The 20,286-nt window shown below is 37.0% G+C and overlaps 1 pseudogene; it reads left to right on the top strand.

Annotated features, from left to right (window-relative positions):
* Window positions 1–427: 427 nt before the first annotated feature.
* The window catches only part of LOC130685041 (glyceraldehyde-3-phosphate dehydrogenase-like), a 44,331-nt pseudogene continuing 24,472 nt past the window's right edge, over window positions 428–20,286 (top strand).

Here is a 20,286-nt window from a genome sequence, read left to right as displayed (position 1 = left end):
CTTATGACATTCTAGTGGATGGTACAGGCATATTTCAATTTTGCAGTTGAGGAAACAGAAGGGGCTATAGCTGGAATCACTATGATGACAACAATGACTTTTATTATTATGACAGCAATGGCTTACATACACTAGGCAAAGCACTATGCAAAATCGTTTATAATCACAATCTCATTTACTTTTTCAAATCATCCTGTTGGGTTAATATTATTCATTCCCTTATAGAAAAGAAGATATTCAAAATGGTTGCAAACTTCATTTAGAGTTAGAAACTTCTCAGAGATGAGGGCTGGATTTGAACTTAAATCTCTAATATCTGAAACTTTATTGTTAAATATTAGGAAGAATGAAATGCCCTTTGTGATGATATATACCTTAGGTCTCAAGGTGGACTGACCCTCAGAATACTGATGTTAAATCTTGGGATATGTATGCAAGAAATACAACACCCTATATTTTCTCAAAAGTAGCTGCAACATGTGGTGATGACCATGCTGTGGAGAACAGGCTGTCATTCCCTTCATTGGCACAATATGTCAGGGAAGATGAGTGGGGGCCGGCACAAGTGGTGGATGAAATGGAAGTTGGTGAGTCATGCTCTCATCTAGACATCTAAAAATAATCACAGCATATTAAAAGAACACATTTCCTTCTATAAAAATGAATACTTTTTTTTACCTATATGGCTGTAGTTTTCCATTTCCAAGCAGTATTTCATTAGCACTGAGATATCCCTTGAAATTATTAACTATCATCCCAAGAAGCCAGGGAGCCAATTTAAATTGTGGCACCTATGCAGGCCATTGATAATGCAGGCCGAGCAATCAGCTGTTTGCAAGGGATGTCCTTTGATATAACTTTAAGAGAAATGGGCATAGTTCAGAGGGCTTTTAGACACAAATTCACTCACCAGAGGTCTTTAAGAGGTAAAATAATTTTGTTCAACTCCATCGAAATCCATATCTAAGCCCTCACATTCATATGAAAGAGAAGCAGAAAGATTTTTCCATTCCTTGTAATCACAGCAATAAATCTGCCATTATTGAGGAAGATCAAACTCTGCATGGTTTTTGAAGGGGCACCAAAGGGACAAAGGAATATGCCTAGGAGTATAAAAATACATCTAAGATCTGCATAGTGAATCACTGGTTATTTTTAAAACTGAACCTGAATTGATCCGAAACTTAGTTATATATGTACTACAGACATAGAAGTGATCCTGAAATTTTTGCTGACATCTATAGAAATGGACAGAAAGAAAGGAAAAAGTGTGATGTATCCAGGTTATCCCCCATATCCCATGATTATTGGTCAAAAATTGCACTAGTATTCTGACCAAGTAAAGCCTCAAAAAACTAGTTTTAGGGCAGAGCCAAGATGGCGGCGTGAGTAGGACAGTGGGAATCTCCTCCCAAAAACATATATATTTTTGAAAATACAACAAATACAACTAATCCTAAAAGAGAGATCAGAAGACACAGGACAACAGCCAGATTACATCCACATGTGTGAGAGACCAGCGTCTGGTGAAAGGGGTAAGATACAAGCCCCGGCCTGGCGGGACCCAAGTGCCTCTCACCCCAGCTCCCGGAAGGAGGAGAGGAGTCGGAGCGGGTAGGGAGAGGGATCCCAGGACTGCTGAACACCCAGCCCCAGCCATCCGGACCAGAGCGCAGACACAGTGCATGCACAGAGGGCTTGAAACTAGGGAAACAGGGCAGCAAAACCTCTGAGCTGGTCCTGAAGCTGATGACCCTGTGACAAAGAAAAGCGAGTGCTTTTTGAAAGTCTTAAAGGGACAGGGATGCAACAGCTGCATGGAAACAACCCAGGTAACAGTCCAGAAGCTGGAAAATCCCGGGCGCACTAACCCCCTGGGTAACAGCTCTGAGAACCCTTACAGAGGTTAACAGCCAAACAGCCCCCCGTCCGTTACCCCTCAGGGACGTGGCCATAGCAAAGAAGCAGCCTGTGGCCGGCCACGCCCTCAGGAAGGGAGCTTCCTCCATACCGGCCAGGCAAGACACAAAGACCCAGCCTACACCCAATTGCCCAACACAAGCCACTAGGGGTCGCAGTTGTTTTAGGAAAGAAAATCCAGTAGCAAGTGGAAAGTGGCTCTTCCAGCTGACAGTCAATAGCACCTGTCAACATGAAAAGGCAAAAAAGTCTGATCCAGAAAAGACTAACCCAAACAGCTTTGGCATCTGCTACATCTTCCCCTGAGAAGGAACCTGGGGAGATAGATTTAACCAGTCTTCCTGAAAAAGAATTCAAAACAAAAGTCATAACCATGCTGATAGACTTGCAGAGAAATATGCAAGAACTAAGGAAGGAGAATACAGAAATAAAACAAGCTCTGGAAGGACTTCAAAACAGAATGGACGAGATTCAAGAGACCATTAATGGACTAGAAAACAGAGAACAGGAAAGCAGAGAAGCTGATGCAGAGAGAGATAAAAGGATCTCCAGGAATAAAAGAATTCTAAGAGACTGAGTGAGCCATCAAAACAGAACAATATCAGCATTACAGGGGTACCAGAAGAAGAACAGAGAGAAAAGGGGATAGAAAGTGTCTTTGAAGAAATAATTGCTGAAAACTTACCCCAAACTAGGGGAGGAAATGGTCTCTCAGACCACAGAGGTACACAGAACTCCCATGACAAGGGATCCAAGGAGAGCAACAAAATGACACATAATAATTAAAATGGAAAAGATCAAAGAAAAGGACAAAGTATTAAAGGAGGCCAGAGAGAAGAAAAAGGTCACCTACAAAGGAAAACCCATCAGGCTATCATCAGACTTCTCAACAGAAACCCTACAGGCCAGAAGAGAATGGCATGATATACTTAATGCAATGAAAAAGAAGGGACTTGAACCAAGACTACTGTATCCAGCACGATTATCACTTAAATATGAAGGAGGGATTAAACAATTCCCAGACAAGCAAAAGTTGAGGGAATTTGCCTCCCACAAACCACCTCTATAGGGCATCTTACAGGGAGTACTCTAGATGGGAGCACTCCTAAAAATAGCACAGAACAAAACACCCAACATATGAAGAAGGGAGGAGGAGGAATAAGAAGAGAGAGAAATAAAGAATCAACAGACTGTGTTTATAATAGCTCAACAAGCGAGTTAAGTTAGACAGTAAGATAGTAAAGAAGCTAACCCTGAACCTTTGGTAACCAAAAACTTAAAGCCTGCAATGGCAATAATTACACACCTTTCAATAATCACCCTAAATGTAAATGGACTGAATGCACCAATCAAAAGACACAGAGTAATAGAACGGATAAAAAAGCAAGATCCATCTATATGCTGCTTACAAGAGACATACCTCAAACCCAAAGACATGCACAGACTTAAAGTCAAGGGATGGAAGAAGATATTTCATGCAAACAATAGGGAGAAAAAAGCAGGGGTTGTAATACTAGCATCAGACAATACAGACTTCAAAATAAAGAAAATAACAAAAGATAAAGAAGAACATTACATAATGATAAAGGGCTCAGTCCAACAAGAGGATATAACCATTATAAATATACATGCACCCAATACAGGAGCACCAACATATCTGAAACAAATACTAACAGAACTAAAGGAGGAAATAGAATGCAATGCATTCATTCTGGGAGACTTCAACACACCACTCACTCCAAAGGACAGATCCACCAGACAGAAAATAAGTAAGGACACAGAGGCACTGAACAACACACTAGAACAGATGGACCTAATAGACATCTACAGAACTCTACATCCAAAAGCAACAGGATACACATTCTTCTCAAGTGCACATGGAACATTCTCCAGAATAGACCACATAATAGGCCACAAAAAGAACCTCAGTAAATTCCAAAAGATTGAAATCCTACCAACCAACTTTTCAGACAACAAAGGCATTAAACTAGAAATAAACTGTACAAAGAAAACAAAAAGGCTCACAAACACATGGAGGCTTAACAACACGCTCCTAAATAATCAATGGATCAATGACCAAATCAAAATGGAGATCCAGCAATATATGGAAACAAAAGACAACAACAACACAAAGCCCCAACTACTGTGGGACACAGCAAAAGCAGTCTTAAGAGGAAAGTATATAGCAATCCAGGCATATTTAAAGAAGGAAGAACAATCCCAAATGAATGGCCTGATGTCCCAATTATCGAAACTGGAAAAAGAAGAACAAATGAGGCCTAAGGTCAGCAGAAGGAGGGACATAATAAAGATCAGAGAAGGAATAAATAAAATTGAGAATAAAACAATAGTAAAAATTAATGAAACCAAGAGCTGGTTCTTCGACAAAATCAACAAAATAGATAAGCCTCTAGCCAGACTTATTAAGAGAAAAAGAGAGTCAACACAAATCAACAGAATCAGAAACAAGAAAGGAAAAATCACGATGGACCCCAAAGAAATGCAAAGAATTATTAGAGAATACTAAGAAAACCTATATGCTAACAAGCTGGGAAACCTAGGAGAAATGGACAACTTCCTAGAAAAATACAACCTTCCAAGACTGACCCAGAAAATCTAAACAGACCAATTACCACCAACGAAATTGAAGCGGTAATCAAAAAACTACCAAAGAACAAAACCCCCGGGCCAGATGGATTTACTTTGGAATTTTATCAGACATACAGGGAAGACATAATACCCATTCTCCTTAAAGTTTTCCAAAAAATAGAAGAGGATGGAATACTCCCAAACTCATTCTGTGAAGCCAACATCACTGTAATACCAAAACCAGGATAAGACCCCACCAAAAAAGAAAACTACAGACCAATATCCCTCATGAATGTAGATGCAAATATACTCAACAAAATTTTAGCAAACCAAATTCAAAAATACATCAAAAGAACCGTACAGCATGACCAAGTGGGATTCATCCCAGGGATGCAAAGATGGTAGGTACAACATTAAAAAATTCATCAACATAATCCACCACATCAACAAAAAGAAAGACAAAAACCACATGATCATCTCCATAGATGCTGAAAAAGCATTTGACAAAATTCAACATCTGAAAGGAAGGGAGCGACACACAGCAGCAATTCACTGGAGAATTCTCTTTATTAGGGAAAGATGCTGGGTTGTATAGGAAGGGGCATCAGCTGATTGAGGTGTCACTTCTACAGGGCTGGTGGCTATTGGCTAGGTGCTGGGATTAGGGGGGCGAGGGGTGATTGGGCTTCAGGTGGTGCCGGCGGGAACCGAGGACCTAGAGAAGAAGCAGGAAGTTAGATATCTTATGGGTGGGGGCCCTTCAACATCCATTCATGAATAAAACTCTCAGCAAAATGGGAATAGATGGCAAGTACCTCAACATAATAAAGGCCATATATCATAAACCCACAGCCAACATTATATTGAACAGTGAGAAGCTGAAAGCTTTTCCTCTGAGATTGGGAAATAGAAAGGGATGCCCACTCTCCCCACTGTTATTTAACATAGTACTGGAGGTCCTAGCTATGGCAATTAGACAAAACAAAGAAATACAAGGAATCCAGATTGGTAAAGAAGAAGTTAAACTGTCACTATTTGCAGATGACATGATATTGTACATAAAAAACCCTGAAGACTCCACCCCAAAACTACTAGAACTGATATCGGAATACAGCAAAGTTGCAGGATACAAAATCAACACACAGAAATCTGTGGCTTTCCTATACACTAACAATGAACCAACAGAAAGAGAAATCAGGAAAACAACTCCATTCACAATTACATCAAAAAAAATAAAATACCTAGGAATAAACCTAACCAAGGAAGTGAAAGACTTATACTCTGAAAACTACAAGTCACTCTTAAGAGAAATTAAAGGGGACACTAACAGATGGAAACTCATCCCATGCTCATGGCTAGGAAGAATTAATATCATCAAAATGGCCATCCTGTGCAAAGCAATATACAGATTTGATGTAATCCCTATCAAATTATCAGCAACATTCTTCAATGAACTGGAACAAATAATTCAAAAATTCATATGGAAACACCAAAGACCCCGAATAGCCAAAGCAATCCTGAGAAAGAAGAATAAAGTAGGGGGGATCTCACTACCCAACTTCAAGCTCTACTATAAAGCCATAGTAATCAAGACAATTTGGTACTGGCACAAGAACAGAGCCATAGACCAGTGGAACAGAATAGAGAGTCCAGACATTAACCCAAACATATATGGTCAATTAATATTTGATAAAGGAGCCATGGACATACAATGGCAAAATGACAGTCTCTTCAACAGATGGTGCTGGCAAAACTGGACAGCTACATGTAGGAGAATGAAACTGGACCATTGTCTAACCCCACATACAAAAGTAAATTCAAAATGGATCAAAGACCTGAATGTAAGTCATGAAACCATTAAACTCTTGGAAAAAAACATAGGCACAAACCTCTTAGACATAAACATGGGTGACCTCTTCTTGAACATATCTCCCCAGGCAAGGAAAACAACAGCAAAAATGAACAAATGGGACTATATTAAGCTGAAAAGCTTCTGTACAGCAAAAGACACCATCAATAGAACAAAAAGGAACCCTACAGTATGGGAGAATATATTTGTAAATGACAGATCCGATAAAGGCTTGACGTCCAGAATATATAAAGAGCTCACACGCCTCAACAAACAACAAACAAATAACTCAATTAAAAAATGGGCAGAGGAACTGAACAGACAGTTCTCCAAAAAAGAAATACAGATGGACAACAGACACATGAAAAGATGCTCCACATCGCTAATTATCATAGAAATGCAAATTAAAACTACAATGAGGTATCACCTCACACCAGTAAGGATGGCTGCCATCCAAAAGACAAACAACAACAAATGTTGGCGAGGCTGTGGAGAAAGGGGAACCCTCCTACACTGCTGGTGGGAATGTACACTAGTTCAACCATTGTGGAAAGCAGTATGGAGGTTCCTCAAAATGCTCAAAACCGACTTACCATTTGACCCAGGTGTTCCACTCCTAGGAATTTGCCCTAAGAATACAGCAATCAAGTTTGAAAAAGACAGATGCACCCCTATGTTCATCGCAGCACTATTTACAATAGCCAAGAATTGGAAGCAACCTAAATATCCATCGGTAGATGAATGGGTAAAGAAGAGGTGGCACATATACACAATGGAATATTACTCAGCTATTAGAAGAGGGCAAATCCTACCATTTGCAGCAACATGGATGGAGCTGGAGGGTATTATGCTCAGTGAAATAAGCCAAGTGGAGAAAGAGAAATACCAAATGATTTCACTCATTTGTGGAGTATAAGAACAAAGGAAAAACTGAAGGAACAAAACAGCAGCTGAATCACAGAACCCAAGAATGGACTAACAGGTACCAAAGGGAAAGGGACTGGGGAGGATGGGTGGGTAGGGCGGGATAAGAGGTGGGAAGCAGAAGGGGGTTATTAAGATTAGCATGCATAATGGGTGGGAGAAAGGGGAGGGCTCTACAAAACAGAGAAGACAAGTAGTGATTCTACAACATTTTGCTTTTCTGATGGACAGTGACTGTAAAGGGGTTTATAGGGGGGACCTGGTATACAGGAGAGCCTAGTAAACATAATATTCTTCATGTAGGTGTAGATTAATGAAAAAAAAAAAAAGAAAGTAAAGGGGCATTACTCCCTGATAGGATAAAACTAACTGTAAATCAACGATTAATGCATGCTATAAATATCCTTAATTTTGATCACTTAAAGTGTGTTAGATGATCGGCTATGGAGGTAAATTTTTCTGATAATATTCTTTTCTCTTAAGAAAAATAAAAAAGCAGTTCCTGTGTGGTGACCTGCAATGAGTTCTACACAATGGTATAAAGGGCATATAAAAGTGTGGGCAAAGGGTCTGTTTGTGTTTATACAGAGGATCAAAGCCTAATTTGGCTACCCAGAAAATGAACTAAGATACGATATGAAGAAGAACTTCCAACATCAGCACTCTCTGGAAGAGTCATAACAGAAGATGATCATCAAAAAACCTCAACAAAGATCCAGGCGCTGCTACAGTTGTAGCTGCATTCATCCCACTAGTTCCTGGACTTGCCAAGGGAATGAAGAAGGAGATATCTAAGCTGGCCTGTGCATACAGTAAAACAACAAATTTGACTGGATCTATACTGTCGAAACTCAAACAAGAATTAGGAGAAGTGCAAGTTGTAGTGCTCCAAAATCTTACAACTACAGACTATCTACTGTTAAAAGAACATATGGGATGTGAACAGTTCCCAGGAATGGGTTGTTTTAACTTGTCTGATTTCTCTCTGTTCAAGTTCAGTTGGACAATATCCATCATATCATAGATAAATTTTCACAAATGCCTAGGATACCTAACTGGTTTTCTTGTTTTCACTGGAGATGGCTCGTAATTATAGGTCTGTTTTGGTTATGTAACTGTATTCCTATTATGTTAATGTGTGTGGGCAATTTAATTAGTAGTTTAAAACCTATACATGCTTAAGTTACTCTACAAGAAGATATGTCAAAGAAATAATCAATCTTCCAATGTTTTCTTCCATCTGCTACTTCTATAGCTTTTCTTCTTCCTTCCTAATTACAACCCTTAAATAGAATTCGTGCCTCATATCGAATTTACCGAGTATCATAATTCTTCCAAGTGGTAAAGATACCTCAAGACAAATGCGGGGCATAGAAGCCACAGGGCATAAATATGCAAAGAAGTAAAAAGCTAACCTTTTCAAACAATAATGCTTCTCTCTCACTTACCAACTTTATATTTCCCTGTATGGCCCCGGAAGATGACTGGTTAGCCAGAGACGGGTAAGATTCCTCAAGGGAGGAACAACCTAAGACAGGCACAGTCACAGGGGGCCATCAGGTGAGAAATTGGGGATCAACAGAGGTGAGGCTTGGAACCTCACCCACCCTGTTTTGAGAGAAATCTTCTGCATCTGTGGATGTTTTATTGCCCTTGTCTAGCTTCGATTAACACTTAGTCTACAGGCACACACCTGATCATCTACATTTGCTCTCTTACAACACTAAACTATGTTTTCTACCTTTATCTTGCATCTAGCTACCACTTCAGCATTTTATTAAAAATAATAATAATTATAATAATAAGGGAGAAATGTGGGATTCACATATAAATCAAGTATAAAAATCAAACGAATATTCATATTTGACCTGATTGTTTATAGTTCATAATGCGTGATCAAAACCGAAAGTTTTTGTGATGACTGCCCTTGTACTGTTCACCATGTAAGAACTTATTCACTATGTAAGAATTTGTTCACCATGTAAGTACTTGTTCGCTATGCTTCAGAAGATTGGAGACTGACAAGAATTAGGCTTGGGGTGGATTAATGATTGTGCATTGAGCATTGAGTCCCCTATACAGAATTTTATTGTTGTTAACAACCATTTGATCAATAAATATGAGAGATGCCCTCTCAAAAAAAAAAAAAAAAACTTGTTTTATCCCTGACATATCACGGACTGGTAATTTTGTCAGAATAGCTTTTTGGAAAATGTTCAGTCAATAAAAATGAAGGTATTTAAATATGTGGAAAATGTCAGAACCTTGGGGAGTACATAGCAGGATGCAGATGTTTGTTAATTAAGTTTACAAGGCAGTAAAATTAATGAAGCCAGTATCTCATATATGTCGTTAGTAAAGAAACAGCTGTTTTCCCATTCTGACTCAATCTATACATGTCCCACCCCCACAAAAGCTGTCATGTTTTGTGAATATTTGCTTCACCTGTGAACTTTAATCAACCTATGAAGAATCCACAAAAGGTCATCAATAATTCACACCTGGGAGAGTGATGGGTAATACATGGGAATGCAGTTACAGGAGCTCCTCAACCCACAATTGCAGCAAAAAAAATGACTCATCACCTATCTATATTTTTCCCTAGGGGTAGATAGTGATCATTTCCACCACAGATCATTGCATTCATTTGGAGATTCAGTTTTTACAGACTTTTATTCTGAGTTATTATATTGTCATTTTGTTTTGGAAAGTACATAGAGAAAGAGATGGGTAAGTGAAGAGGTTTATGCTCCAAGTGCTAAGAGGCAATGTCTCCTGGGATATGCTATTTTTCAGATGAGAAAGTTGAAAAGCAAATAACATACTCAAGATCACATCACCAGTGAGTACTTCAGCAGGGATTCAAACCCAAGGAATCTGGTTGTAATCACCATGTCATACTGCCATTGTCTAGCCCTGCATCTAGTTCATGCTAGCCATAGTGTCTCTATGCTGTAACTTACTGTGATCTCATCAGGAATACTGTGTCCATTTCAAGACATCATCAGTATTTTGAAACACTGACTAATTTGAGCTCCCTCAGAAAGGAGAATAGGGTGGAGACAGGCTGAAAGCCATTTCTTATTCTGTATTTGAGCATGCTAACTTAGAAAGCTGTTTTAAGGGCAATCCAAGTAAAATATGTGAGAATACTTTTTTAGAAGTATGGTATAGTAATTCACATCATCATCATTAATATAATAATTATTCTATTTTAAACATGTTATAGATGTCTTACAATCATGTATATTTACCTTAATGTCAGTATTTTAGATAAGATTTTGATTATGTAACATATTGATTAGTCTCAATTCTTAAGGAACAAATTCAAGTCGTTACTTTGAGTATTCAAATGTTATGACTCAGTTATGTTTTGGTTTAAAACCAAAATTTTCTTCATTCTCACCCCAGATCCTTCCTTCTATTCCAAGGCTCAGATGTGGTTACAGTTTTTTCATGGAGAAAAGTGGGAACACTTCTCTATCCACCAAAGGAACTAATAGTTAGCTTGGTAGTATTGTGAAATGTTGACATGGTGACTTTATGAAAACATACCTCTAGTCACAACACATAGGTTTTGCTTGTTTGTTTTACCCCTTAGAAGGATGCTAGTGATCCAAGTAGATACTGCCAATGAAATGAGATTTTCCAGTATCAACTGCCTTACTACTAGAAATGCAGTGGGTATCTAAGACATCCAGTGAAACTGGCATTCCTACAGACATCTCAAAAATCTAATGCCTCATCCCTTCCTCAAACTCTAAACCTAAGTGTTTGCCAGCCTAGTAACCCACTATCATTCACTTGGTTGTTCAATCCAAACATCCTGAAGCCTTCATGGGCTCCTCTCTTTCCCTCATACATGTCCAATCTATCAAAAATCCTGTTGGTTCAAACTTCCAAATATTCAACTGCTTCTCATTCCCTCCACAATGTCCACCCTAGTCGAAGCAGTCTTCATATTTCACCCAGATTTCTGCAATAGCCTACTATTCCTTGCTTCTTTCTCTACCCAATTAGTAGTATATTATCCATACTGCTACCAGAGTAACACTATCATATTGTATGTCAGATTATAGCATTACTCTGCTAATAATCCTCTAGAGCCTTCTTATTACATTGGAAACGGAAGGCAGCATACATACCATGACTTAAAGAAACCCCAAAGTCCAACATCTGTTCTGCCTGGGCCTCATCTTCCTGCTCTGCTGTAACTACCGGTGAGCTGATCCCCACAAGCTGCACTTCACAGGTTCCTTTGTCAAACCACTTCCAGATCAATCCAGCTAGTGGAGAGCACTCCCAGGACACTGGAGGGCAGGGACGGGACAGCCAGGATGTTTCCCCCATGCCATGTAACCTCTCCACGACACACTGGTTATACCTCCTCTGGGGCTCCGTCTCCCAGAGCCCCCATACAGTAGGCACTGCTTGGTCCTGGCCTGCACAGGCTCTGAGCTCTGTAATCACCACATCTCCTATTGTCTCTCTTGGCTAGGTTTGCAGTAGTTTCCCGCTGTTATTAACCCCTGGTTTATCGCTGTCTCTTATTTGACTTTCAGGTCTTCCATCATCTATAACCGTTAACTCCCTGAGTTAATTTTCTTTTGCTGTAAATACTTGGTGATTTCTCTTGTTTGGACTTTAAGTGATTTCTAATTCCTATATAAACATACATTTTTATATAAACATATTTTTGTGCGTATACATATATACATATAAGTATATATACATATATATGTACCCATATTTCCCCCTTCTTATACAAAATGTACTATACTAAATAAGAAACTATTCTGGCAATCATTTTACATCAGCATTTAGAGATTCCCTTGTTACATTTTGTAGCTGATTAGACTCCATTGTGTGGACAGAGCATAGTCCATTCAATAAGGCCTCTATTGCTGGTCACTGACATTGCTCCAGTTTTTTGCTATGATCTAAAGTAGAGTAGCCTTCCATAAATCACTTGCTTTTATCATTATTTTATTTTCCTTAATGCATGTATCACTATAAAATTATCTTGCTCATTTATTGCTTATTTTCTGTCTTCCCTCTTTGGCCGATAGGTGCCATTAAACCAGATACCTCATTAATTTGGCATATCAGCATTACCTAGATCAGAGTCTGACACTTAGTAGAAGCTCATTTGTTGAAGGAATGCTTTTGTTCTGCCCCGATGGTAGTTAATGCTTTTTAAAAAGGGAGATGAGGAAGGAACCCTTGTTGAAAAAGAAGATAATCTGCAAAGGTACTGGCTTTCCATTTCATGAGTGGCAGAGATATCCTCAGCCAACTATAGTTTAGCAGTAGACCAGGGCAGGCAATGCTTTGGGTGGGAGGAGAAAACCTCTCCAGAAATGGTACAAGCAGAATATCTTCATAGTTAAGAGCTTGAATTTGGATTCTAATTCTGGTATTTACTACTTACATTACCTTTGGAAAATTACTTAATTTCTCTGACTTGAAGATTCCTTATCTACTAAAAATAAAATAACCTCCTTATGGAACTATTGTATAGATTAAACAGGATTATCCATATAAATATCAGAGCTTGGCATAGAGTATGATATCAATGAATATTAGCCATCATTGTCATTATCATTAGAGGAAAACAATGTTTAAGCCCTTTTAGGATCTGGATAAACACACTGAGAACATTATACTTTGCAGCCGTTGAGGATATAGAGCCAGAATGCAATTAAGTAGACATTGTGTTAATATTTAGAAGACAAATATAAGCCATAGAACTAGGAAGCATCACAGACAAAGAAGCTGGGTCTCAAAATGAGACCCTCTGCCTGCTGACCGTGTGCTGTTTATGATAGCACGACAACAATGACAATCATCTTTGTTTTTACTCAGTGCAGCATGCAAGCTGCTTGTATGCAATATTTCATGCTGTCTAAGGACATTAAAAATTACTTTCCAAATACCAGTGTTATTTGAAAGGGAGGCCTAGTTAAGTCATTCATCAGCTACCAACACCACAATTTGATTTCTCCTAACCCCAGCTAAATTGTAGTCATATAGATTTATCTTAAGGGAACAGGAATGAGCAATAGTGAATTTCGATTTTCAGTGAGATGAGTGGGATCTAGAAAAGCCTGCGTAATGAAGGCTGCTTTGGTGGTCCAGACTCTCTATAGCACCACGCTGGAAAGTCTCAAGAGGCACTGTATGAACCAGGCAACAGGAGAGCTCTAGGCCTCCTAGGGTGCTGGAACATAAGAAGTGTCCAACAGGAGAGGTTATAGACACACACTCTGCAGCTCTGTCCTGAAGTCACCATGGCTCATGTAAATGCCCTGCACTCAGGAGGCCGTGTTCCCATGTGTCTATGCTCATATATTCTCCTCTACACAAACAGCATGGCATGAAATGAATTTCTATATCTGCAGCATTTACATGGAATCTGCTAAAACTGCAATGCTTGATTCATATCTAATAGGCAGTTGAAAGTAGTCTTGTCACACTTCCAGTAGCTAGACAATGCCCCAAATGGAAAAAAATTTAATAAGACCCACTCTTTATTTTTACTGGGGGAATAAATGATTTTTAAATGTGCATATGCACAATGGTCTGAAGTGAAAAACTTCAGACCCTCTGCTCTGATTACACAATGCCAACCTTCTCATACATAGGTCCTGATGAATAATGCATCATCATTGAAGGATAGGTGGTAAGAAAAAGCAGACAACAGTCAAGGAAACAAGGGAATAAAGAAAAACACAAACAAATGGGCTCCATTGTCCCTGACTGCACTGATTCTATTGTCCTCCTATGAATTTGTTAGGACTGTTGTTACAACTGCAGAGTCCGAATGGCTTCTTTAAAACATTTCATTTAACATTGTTATATCCAAATATTTAATTAATTACTAGTAAACAGATGTCAGATGTTCAGAAATTTCACTTAATATAATTAAAATACATATAGTGTATGCTCAGATAAATAAATGTTCCTTGGTTTTGAGAATTCTTTAGATACTCATCAAAATCCACATTTAGCATCCTAGCATAGTTTTTTTTAAGTAGTCTCTTTATGGCAAGAAACTACTTTGATTTTTTTAATGTCTTCCTGGAAAGAAGAAAAATAATTAGGGGGAGTTGAAAACCATACAGTAAGGGTCATGGAAATGTTGATTTTGTCTGTATTCTCTACTCATGTTCTTGTCTATACTTGGATGTCTTTCCTGACATTCCTGCGTAATTTCATTAACATTTCTCCTATAGTTGCAACGAGTAGGAATTTCATTTACTATCTCTGAATCTTTTGTATTACTGGATGGCTAAGCATTGTGTAAATGCTAACCCCTTAAGTATACCACCAAAGAGTGATATTGTAAAATATGCTTATTACAATAAAAATCATGAGTTATATTTGTACTGGGCTTTTTGTTTTCTTCTTCCCTTTTAATTATTCAAGTAATGCAAGAATAGATTCCTTGTGTAAAAAACTGAAACAAATTCTAGCAAAAGGAAAAAAGCAAAAGCCCTGAATTCTTTGCCCTTCTTAATTCTTCCCCAGAACTGCCACTGTAATTGTTTTGTTGTATATTTATCTAAATCTTCTCCCTTACTTTTACAAAAACAAAACAAACACATAAATGTATGTTCAACGTTTTATATACTTACAGGTAATTTTCTTTAATAGAGAAATATATTCCAACTAGATTTATTGCTCTGTAACTTCCTTTTTTCACTTCACAATATGACTTAGGATCTTTTCATATTACTTCGTATCACTACATGTAGATCTACCATATACCAGAGTTTGCATTATTATTCATTAATTGGTAGATTTAGATTATTTCCAATTTTTTCTATTAGTGAAAATCCATGCATATGACTCATTGTGAGCATGTTTATAATCTTTTAAGTGAGGCAAACTGAAATGTAATTGTTGGGTCAAAGACAATATTCAATTTTATTGTGAGTAGGTATTATCATATTGGCCTCAGAAAAAACTATACACATTCATACCCCCCGTCTATTTCCCGACATAGTAGCCAATATTTGATACTGGCCATCTTTATTTTTAAATCTAATATATGTTTTTCTTTGCATTTTTCTAAGTAATATTCAAGTTGAAATCATTTCTATATATTCGCCAGTCAATTGTATTTCTCTGCCCTTTTTAAAACTTGATTTGAATGTTTTTCTATAATTTCGATAACAGGTTACGCTTTATTTTACTTTTGCAAATATTTCCCCAGAGCACCACTTGTCTTCCATTATTTATTAAAATACAGAAGATTTCAGAGTTATGAAGTCAAAATTATCTTACTATGCACTTCTCAAGTTCCTCAGGAAGGCCTTTATGCCAAGATTATAACCACATTATTCTGCATTTTCTTCTAATACTTTTTAATGAAGTATAACATTTAGACAAAAAATTATAAATAAGCATATGGTCAAAAATCACTAAAGCAGTACGTTCATGTAACCACAATATAGATTATGTCTCTGACATAATCATTTATTAATTCTACTAGTTTACCTATAGATTCTTTTGGAACATCTTTATGTACATTATCAGATCTACGAATGAGTAGAGGTATCCACTCCTTTCAAGTCTGTGTGTCTTTTGTTTTCTTGCCTTATTCCATGTGGATATGGATAAGCCTAAAATATGCTCTACAATGTAGAATGTGAATGGTAATAATATCTCTCCATTAAGTAAGATGTTTGCTGAAAAATACTCATTATTAGAGAAAAATTCCTTCATTATTAGGTTATATTTTTAAGCATAAGGATGATTATTTTGATTGAGCACTTCTTCCACATCTTTTGGCATTTTTTATTTTTTCTGTGTTCTATTAATGTCTGGTCACATATTGATTTTCAAACGTAAACCAAACTTGCATTAATGGAATCAACCCAACTTTGTCATGATACAGTATCTTTCCAAACTTTTCAAACTGTATTTCACTGGAACTTGCAAATATTTTCTTTAGAATTTTTTATATTTATGTCTCTGAGAGGGACTATAATATTCTTTCTTGTAATGCCTATATCACATTAGTATCAAGGTTATACTGACCTAGTGAAATGATTTAGAAATTGCTCTCATTTTGTTTTATATTCAGAAAGAGTTTGAATATGATTGGGTTTTATTTATACTGGGGAAGTTCTCTAAGTTTGGAATTTTATTTGTAAGGTTTTTAATTACAGATTCAATTTCTTTGACAGATAATAGTAATGTTTAGTTATTCTCTTCCTTATGTCAGTTTTAGTAGATTCTATCCTCCTAAATATGTATTCATTCCTCTTAATTTTCACAATTATGTTAATAAAATTGTTTATACCTTTTTCAAATTATCTGTGGGATATGTAATGCTATCTTCTTTGTCATTTTTTTGATATATCTATACTAATTCTTTCTTTGATCAGACTTACCAAGGAGGTTACCCATATCATTACGTCAATTTTCAAAGAACCAAATTTGGTTTATTGATTCTCTCTTTTATTAATAATTTTTCCATCTTCTTTCATTTGTTCAATTTGATATCATTTTTAAAGCTTAAGATCTAAAATTTTATTGCATTGTATTTACTAGAATCATGTGTTTATTTTCCAAACACTTGTGGGTTTTGTGGTTATTGTTTGTTATTTACGTATAACTTAGACCCACTGTGTTAAGTTCTTGGACTTTACTGTGCTTTCAGTTCTAATAGAGCTGCTAAAAGTTGTTTCCTGGTCCATAAATCAATTTTAGTAAATTCTGTATGTGCACCTAAAGGAATGTGTATTCTGAAGATGTTATATACAGTGTTCTATATATGTCAATAAGGTCAAATTTGTTCATTTTGTTTTCAAATCCTCTATATGCTTAATTTTTCCCCATATTTCAATTTAATAGGTTATGGTGAGGGTGTTTGGAAATTTCATTCTATGCTTACATAGATTTTAGTTATGTAAACTTTTGCTATATGCATTTTGCAGGTATTTTCAGATGCACACAAGTTAGAAATATTAAATGTACTTTTCTCTAACATTTGTACATTTCCATTGCTTTTTATCGGTTGGCATTTTCATTGTATGTCTTTGTCAATTCCTTTTATTTCAGCTTCTAAGATTTTTATATAGGTTTTTAAAAATACAATATAATAAACCAGAGTATTTAATTCAATTACATGTAATTAATCACTGAACACTCATATATATATTTAAATTTACCATCTTTTTATTTGTGCCATATTTTTCACCTGTAATTAGCTTTTCTTAATACTATTTAAGTAGTTTGTGTTCAATTTTTCCTAGTGTATAACTTTATTTTCCTTTGTTCCCCTTCCCAAAGGGATAGCTATTTAATATGATAAAGTTTATTTCCCCATTGTACTGAAATGCCCCTTCTACAATACAATAAATCTGCATGTCCACAATGGCCCATTTCTGAACTATTCATCCATTACAGAGACCTATACATCAATTCTTGATTTAGTACTACCATGTCTAATTAGTCAAATTTTTATAGTTTGTTATATAATGTAAATATAACAAATACCTACCTACATATCCATTATCTATCTATCAAGAATTTCTTCATTTTCATCCATTGTGAAACAGGTAGAAGGCTATATAATTTGGGTGACTTAAAACTCAGGTCCATCACCTATAGGAAATTTTCATTAATTAATTGTTAGTTAATATCCTCCCTTCTTATTTTCACTTCTCTCATTTTGGGATTATTCTCAGTTAAGTATTTCATTCCCTGAATTGATTTACTCCTTTTGTTATGCTGTCTGTTATTTCCAATTATCTAACACTATCTTAGTCAGGGGTCCAGCAGGAAATAGGTATCAAATAAGGGCAATTCAAGGAGATGTTAATGAAGAAGATGTTTACAAGTAGTGCAGTTTCCTGGACCAGAACAGTAGAGCGGGTACCACCTTTAGGCCCAAAGGGACAGTATGAGGATGGTTCATGACATTTTTAAATAAAGCATATATGAAGACAGTGGCTTTCAGGAGGAATGATCTTCAAGGCTACCTCAACTCTCCTCCTTCCCTTCAATTCCCAGCTTGGCTTTTCATTGGCCCCGCACATCTTAAAGAAAAAGGCCCAATAATCCCACTGATATTTTTCTTTTCTTTTTAATTTTTTATTAAGGTATTATTAATGAACACTCTTATGAAGGTTTCACATGATAAAACAATGTGGTTACTACATTTACCCATATCCCCACCCATACCCCAATGCAGTCACTGTCCATCAGTGCAGCAAGATGCCACAGATCCACTATTTGCCTTCTCTGTGCTACAGTTTCGCCGTGATCCCCCACACCATGTGTACATAGTGTGTACATAATAACCCTCAAACCCCTTCCCCCTACCACACCCTTCCCATTTGGTAACCACTAGTTCATTCTTGGAGTCTCTGAGTCTGCTGCTATTTTGTTCCTTCAGTTTTGCTTCATTGTTATACTCCACAAATGAGGGAAATCATTTGCACTTGTCTTTTTCCACCTGACTTACTTCACTGAACATAATGTCCTTTAGCTCCATCCATGTTGTTACAAATGGTAGGATTTGTTTCTTTCTTATGGCTGAATAGTATTCCATTGTGTATATGTACCACCTCTTCTTTATCCATTCATCTACTGATGGACACTTAGGTTGCTTCCATATCTTGGCTATTGTAAAAAGTGCTGCAATAAACATAGGGGTGCATATGTCTTTTTGAATCTGAGAAGTTGTATCCTTTGGGTAAATTCCAAGGAGGGGGATTTCTGGGTCAAATGGTATTTCTATTTTTAGATTTTTGAGGAACCTCCATATTCCTTTTCACAATGGTTGAACTAGCTTACATTTCCACCAGCAGTGTAGGAGTGTTCCCCTTTCTCCACATCCTTGCCAGCATTTGTTGTTCTTAGTCTTTTTGATGCTGGCCATCCTTACTGGTGTGAGGTGATAGCTCATTGTGGTTTTAATTTGCATTTCCCTGATGATTAGTGATGTGGAGCTTCTTTTCCTGTGTCTGCTGGTCATCTGAATTTCTTCTTTGGAGAACTCTCTCTTCTTATCCTCTGCCATTTTTCAATCGGGTTATTTGCTTTTTGGGTGTTGAGGGATGTAAGTTCTTTATATATTTGGATGCTAACCCCTTGTCAGATATGTCATTTACAAATATATTCTCCCATACTGTAGGATGCCTTTTTGTTCTGTTGATGATGTCCTTTGCCATAGAGAAACTCTTTAGTTTGATGTAGTCCCATGAGTTCATTTTTGCTTTTGTTTTCCTTGCTTGTGGAGATGCATTCAGGAAGAAGTTGTTCATGCTTATATTCAGGAGATTTTTGCCTCTGTTGTATTCTAAGAGTTTTATGGTTTCATGACTTACATTCAGGTCTTTGATCCATTTCGAGTTTACTTAGTGTATGGGGTTAAACAATAATCCAGTTTCATTCTCTTGCATGTAGCTGTTCAGTTTTGCCAACACCGATTGTTGAAGAGGCTGTCATTTCCCCATTGTATTTCCATGGTTCCTTTAGCATATATTAATTGACCACATATGGTTGGTTTTATACCAGGGCTCTCTAGTCTGTTCCATTGGTCTATGGGTCTGTTCTTGTTCCAGTACCAAATTATCTTGATTACTGTGGCTTTGTAGTAGAACTTGAAGTTGGGGAGTATAATCCCCCCAGCTTTATTTTTCCTTCTCAGGATTGCTTTGGCTATTTGGGGTCTTTGGTTGTTCCATATGAATTTTAGAATAATTTTCTCTAGTTTGCTGAAGAATGTTGTTGGTATTTTGATAGGAATTGCATTGAATTTGTAGGCTTCTTTATGCAGGATGTCCATTTTGATAATATTAATTCTTCCTATCCATGAGCATGGGATGGTTCCCATGTATTGGTATCTTCTTTAATTTCTCTCATGAGTATCTTGTAGTTTTCAGAGTATAGGTCTTTCACTTCCTTGGTTAGGTTTATTCCTCGGTATTTTATTCTTTTTGATGCAACTGTGAATGGAATTGTTTTCCTGATTTCTCTCCCTGCTA

Source organism: Manis pentadactyla, chromosome 9 (genome assembly GCF_030020395.1).
Source record: "Manis pentadactyla isolate mManPen7 chromosome 9, mManPen7.hap1, whole genome shotgun sequence".
Lineage (NCBI taxonomy): Eukaryota > Metazoa > Chordata > Mammalia > Pholidota > Manidae > Manis > Manis pentadactyla.
This window is presented reverse-complemented; position numbering and strand designations above follow the sequence as displayed.